The sequence below is a fragment of the Papaver somniferum genome, unplaced genomic scaffold (genome assembly GCF_003573695.1).
Source record: "Papaver somniferum cultivar HN1 unplaced genomic scaffold, ASM357369v1 unplaced-scaffold_119, whole genome shotgun sequence".
In the NCBI taxonomy this organism is placed as follows: Eukaryota; Viridiplantae; Streptophyta; class Magnoliopsida; order Ranunculales; family Papaveraceae; genus Papaver; species Papaver somniferum.
This window is the reverse complement of record NW_020620936.1, coordinates 3,909,805-3,915,176: the sequence shown is the minus strand read 5'-3', so window position 1 is coordinate 3,915,176 and position 5,372 is coordinate 3,909,805. Positions and strand designations below refer to the sequence as shown.

General features: G+C 31.8%; 1 long non-coding RNA gene across 1 annotated transcript; it reads left to right on the top strand.

The window, feature by feature from the left end:
- Positions 1–2,121: 2,121 nt before the first annotated feature.
- Positions 2,122–3,215, top strand: LOC113330792. Its single transcript, XR_003350507.1, has 5 exons — positions 2,122–2,209; positions 2,310–2,366; positions 2,446–2,517; positions 2,618–2,709; positions 2,820–3,215. It is a non-coding gene; the product is annotated as an uncharacterized LOC113330792 (long non-coding RNA).
- Positions 3,216–5,372: the final 2,157 nt, after the last annotated feature.

Here is a 5,372-nt window from a genome sequence, read left to right as displayed (position 1 = left end):
AAAGTTGATCTTCACTATTGTAGGGATTTTTTATTATCATTCTTTATCGAATATCCTAGCTTGTAGATCCCACTGAAACGCAGTATTATTAAACTTAATCTTTTCAAATCTTTTTGGAGTCTTCTTGAGCTTTTTAGAGTTTCTCAGAGCTCTTTCAGGTCTCTTTAGCGTTTTTAGGAAACATCCAAAGATAATCTTCATTATTGTAGCGAATTTTGTTATTATCATTCATTATAAAGAATTAAGTTACTTTCAGTTGGCTTTAACGAATCCCCTGGATAGTACATACTAGTGCTACGAAATATAATTAACTTAAAGCTTTTTTTAGAGCTTTTTAGAGTTTTTTCAGAGCTCTTTAGATATTTTAGGGCTTTTTAGAGTTTTCAGGATTTTTTAGAGTTTTCAGGGTTTTTTAGAGTTTTCAAGGATTTTTAGAGAACATTCAAAGTTGATATTCACTATTATGGGGATTTGTTATTATCATTCTTTAACGAATCTCCTAGATTGTAGATCCCAATACTACGGAGTATTATTAAATTTAAGCTTTTTAAATCTTATTGGAGTCTTCCTGAGCTTTTTAGAGTTTCTCAGAGTTCTTTCAGGGCTCTTTAGTGTTTTTAGGGTTTTTAGGAAACATCCAAAGATAATCTTCATTATTGTAGGGAATTTTATTAGTATCATTCATTATAAAGAATTAAGCTACTTTCAGTTGGCTTTAACGAATTCCCTGGCTAGTAGATACTAGTGCTACGAAATGTAATTAACTTAAAGCTTTTTCAGAGCTTTTTAGAGTTTTTCAGAGCTCTTTAGATTTTTCAGAGTTCTTTAGATATTTTAGGGCTTTTTAGAGTTTTCAGGGTTTTTTAGAGTTTTCAACGATTTTAGAGAACATTCAAAGTTGATCTTCACTATTGTAGGGAGTATTAACGAATCTCCTAGCTTGTAGATCCCAGCGCTACGGAGTATTATTAAATTTAAGCTTTTTAAAGCTTATTGGAGTCTTCTTGAGCTTTTTAGAGTTTCTCAGAGCTCTTTCAGGGCTCTTTAGTGTTTTTAGGGTTTTTAGGAAATATCCAAAGATAATCTTCAATATTGTAGGGAATTTTGTTAGTATCATTCATTATAAAGAATTAAGTTACATTCGGTTGGCTTTAACGAATTCGCTGGCTAATAGATACTAGTGCTACGAAATTCTTTATATAAAAATAGAGTTTTTTTGAGCGACGTGGTTAATCAGAGCTTTTGGTTGATTCTGACCCCACCGTATTTAAATTTGGTAACGCTATCATAACAATATATTTTAAAATATTATAGAATCTATTAATGTTGCCAAAAATATATAAAAGATTCTCTTAAGAGATATTTAATTCTTAAATATTAATATTAAAATTTACATATAAAGTCACATCAAAATAAGTTCATATAAATTAAATCATGATTTCTTCAAAACCAAAAATAAAATTGATGAACGAAATTAAAATTAAATAAATGTTCAATGTCCGATTACATTTTTTATGACTAAACAACCCAAATTACAATTCCAAGCTATTGATAAATAAACAAATTTTAATTACAATTCACAAATACAATTATGAAATTAACAAATTTTCAAACAAATTAGACCCATAATTAAAATCCAAAAATAAAAATTGGGATTATGGGGACTTACCTGAGAATCTAAGCATCCTTTCTCTTCCGTAAAATAAATTGAGTATTGATCATGTCCTATAATTAACAGAAAATCGTTAATAAAATATCTTGGAGTATTAGGACATCCATGATGCATGTATGAATGCAATAAAAAGATATGAATGCAGTATTTCCGACACAAAGCTCTAATTGGTTTAATTACTTTAGATAACTAATTTTCTATACAATAGCTGTTCCATAGCCAAAGAGAAAAAAATCCCCGATTACGAAAACTCTAATAAAAATAATTGTAAAACTAACCAAAATGGTAAATGTTTTCTTAAATAGAAACAGTGGTAAAATGTAAATAAATTATCTTTTGGATTTTATTTCTTTGGTAAATAATTTATATTACCAAAAATCTATTTGATTAGATAAATAAAGAATAATATAAATTAAATCCAAACACCTCGGTATATTCCCTATCATATCATAAAAGGTAACCTTTTCGGCATCTCTCTATAAAAAGTCCAACCCAAATCAATCTCATTGTTACGGCGTTCCTCTTCCTCAAGAACAGGTTGAAATTTTATGGTTTTTTTGTCTGCAATTTCTACAATTTCTATAAGCGTTTTGTTTGATCGATGGTAGTGTGTCCGCGTGTATTTTTCTTTTTGCAGATCATCACAGGGAGTGCACATGATAGATGTTTCCTATCTCCTTCGACAACAGCTCCGGTAATGTTTGTATAATTGAAAAATAAATTTTTGTTTTTGTGTTTACGATGAATAATCTGTATCTTTCTTCATTTTGTAGGGACAAAACAGGATATTTAGTTAAGGCATTTGCAAGATGCTATTGTATCTTTTACCGAAATCACATAGTAAGGTATTTTTTTTCATCTTTTGTATCTCTTTATTTTCTCCGCTCCATTGTTACTTCTTGGGCATCAATTTTTCTCTATTGATATTTTTATCTACAATATCAGAACATCAAAAACCTTTTAAATCTAATGAATTAGATTCTTCCAATTCTCCATCAGCAGTCAGCACCACTTTTATCACACAACCTCCATAAAAGGTAATTATCTCTCTCACTCTCTAATGTAGCTATTTTCTTAGTTATTTATTTTATGTAGTTTCTTAATTGTTTATTTTAATGTTTTGGGTATCTTCCATTGTTGGAGCTAGGAGGAAAGGAAAAGATCATGATTTACAAATGAAATCATTCATAGTGTGGAGTCCGGCTTTCTCAATAAGAGCTTCCGTGTTGTACTGTTCAAATCAATTCCTAATGTTCTTTTTCCCTTCCATTAGGCTCTTTGTATGGATGTCAAATATGTAGTCAGGTCTGAGATCTTCGGTATCATGTTACTTTTACCTTTTTCCTGTGTTTTAAGTCTACTATCAGCCATGAATGGTAAATCTTGGTAAATCTTTCCCCAATAATGCTTGAAAATGAGTGAAATATATACTAAAAAATGAAAAGTACTAAAAAGTTTAAAACGTGGTACTGTCTATGTTCACATTTAAAAGGAGCAACCTTTAAATGTTGTAGAACTTATGGCATCAAGATACTACTTCACCATGACCGAAACACACAGAGGAAAATGCACAAGCATTTTAATGCATCAGGATGGAAAATTCGAATGAGCTTTTGCTAGGGGATCATGTTCGTGATGATAAGAATTTTCTGAAGCTTTTTCATATACTTCTGGTAGGTAGTGTAATATTTAAATAATGGTAAGGATGGTTGTGATTGTAATATTTATGTCAGCTATAGTTCAATCTACTGAGCAGTAATGCATCCCTAAATGCATTTTCCAATATCTACTCTATGTTTTTATGTGCAACTGGTGATATTGTATTGCAGATGCTCTTAGGCTATGGAATTGCTGGTGCTTCCAGGGAAACGATGGTCTCACAAGTGCAGTGATGCATTGTTATCATAATGCAGGTATGTGTTTCAGTGCTACCAAACTGATCATGCTTTTTTTATGTTTAAGTAATTACTTGTGAAAAACTCTTCCAGGTTGTTGCTGCCTATATTTGATTAATCTCATAACAGTCTCAAGCTAGATATCTATACTGATACAGTCGCAATACATGCATCAGTCACAGGTTTAACTAAACTAAATTGGTTGAATAAGACAAAAAAAAATTATTAAGAAAAAGCAACCATGGGAAAGAGAAAACAAAGAGACCTACAAGAAATAAATCAAATAAATTTATCAGAGAATGCACGCCATGTGTTTTTAAGGTTGTTATTTTCACATTCTGAGTTTTTAAGGTTGTTACTTTTTGGACAGTTGATAATTTAAGTTGCTTTTAACAAAAACATGATGAGCATGAACAATTAACTATAATCAATAATCAATTGCTAAAGGGTAATCTTGTGAACTTCAAATGGTAGCCTCCAGTCGTTCATGAACAGGGGTGAAAATAAATGAAGTTACAAATACGACAAGGACCATGTGAATCATGTACAAGAGAAATTGCACGGAACTTCAAATGGTAGCCTCCAAGACAAAGTGTACACTTACTAATGATTAGTGTCACATGACTAGGACGTTAACAGTTAGATTCAGTGTTTCTAGACACAACTCAGTTAAATCGGCCAGTCCAACCGGTAAATTGCATGGTCCAGTTCGGTTCTTAACTGGTTTTGAAATAGTTTTTTTCATTTTTTTCTTTTTTTTTTTACGAAAATGGAAAAGTAGATTAAGAAAATGCAACAAAGTAAAGTCAGAACTATGAAAGCTATTGAGGGAATTACAAGAGCCTTTCCTTTCTTCTTTAGTGTCTCTTTTATTATGGGCTGGTGCACAAAAGCGAAACTAGATTTTTTCCCGAAAAGATATTTTCTTTTTCAACTGGGTCTCGGGGTTTTCGCACTTGAAGAAAAAAACCTGGGGCGTGTCGCTCAAATCATTGGTCCGGAAAATGGAAAATTAGATTAAAAAATGGAAACTCACATAGCAGTAAGCTTCAAAGATTGAGCTATCAAGGCTAGCTCATACCAATTACGGCATCCCTATTATAAATGAGAGTTGACAGTGACTGACCCTCAAATAATTTAGTGTGCAAAGACCAATTGAAAAACTTACACTTAACAACGATAATAAATTGATTTGTATGCCTATACCTGTTAGAATACAAACGATTGTTCCTTTCGCTCCAAATTGTCCACTAGATGGCAAAAGGTAATAAACCCCAAAATTTCATACGCATTTTCCTTCCTTTCTTATTTCTCCATTCCCAAATAGTAGCTTTCAAGCCTTCCGCAAAGTTCCAATTAATACCAAAACTATTTAAAAAATAGTTCCAAAATTTAGAGACTTCCTTGCAATGAATGAACATATGATCATTTGAATCAACAGGAAATGAACATAACTAGCAGTTCGGATTATCCACCTTCCCAGCCCTGAATAGAAAGTCTAAACACTTTTGTGACAAAGAGTCCAAACCAAAAAAGAGACTTTTAGAAGGACTTTAGGATTCTAGACATGTTTATGCGGAAAGAAAGGTACCCATCAATGTCCAGAGAAGTATAGCAATTAGCCACCAAGAAAGCTTCATGATTCCATTTCGTGACAAATAGTCCAAACTAAAAAAGAGACTTTTAAAAGGACTTTAGGATTCAAGACATGCTTATGCGGTAAAGAAAGGTACCCATCAATGTCCAGAGAAGTATAGCAATTAGCCACCAAGAAACCTTTGTCATCATTCCATTTCCACTAATCA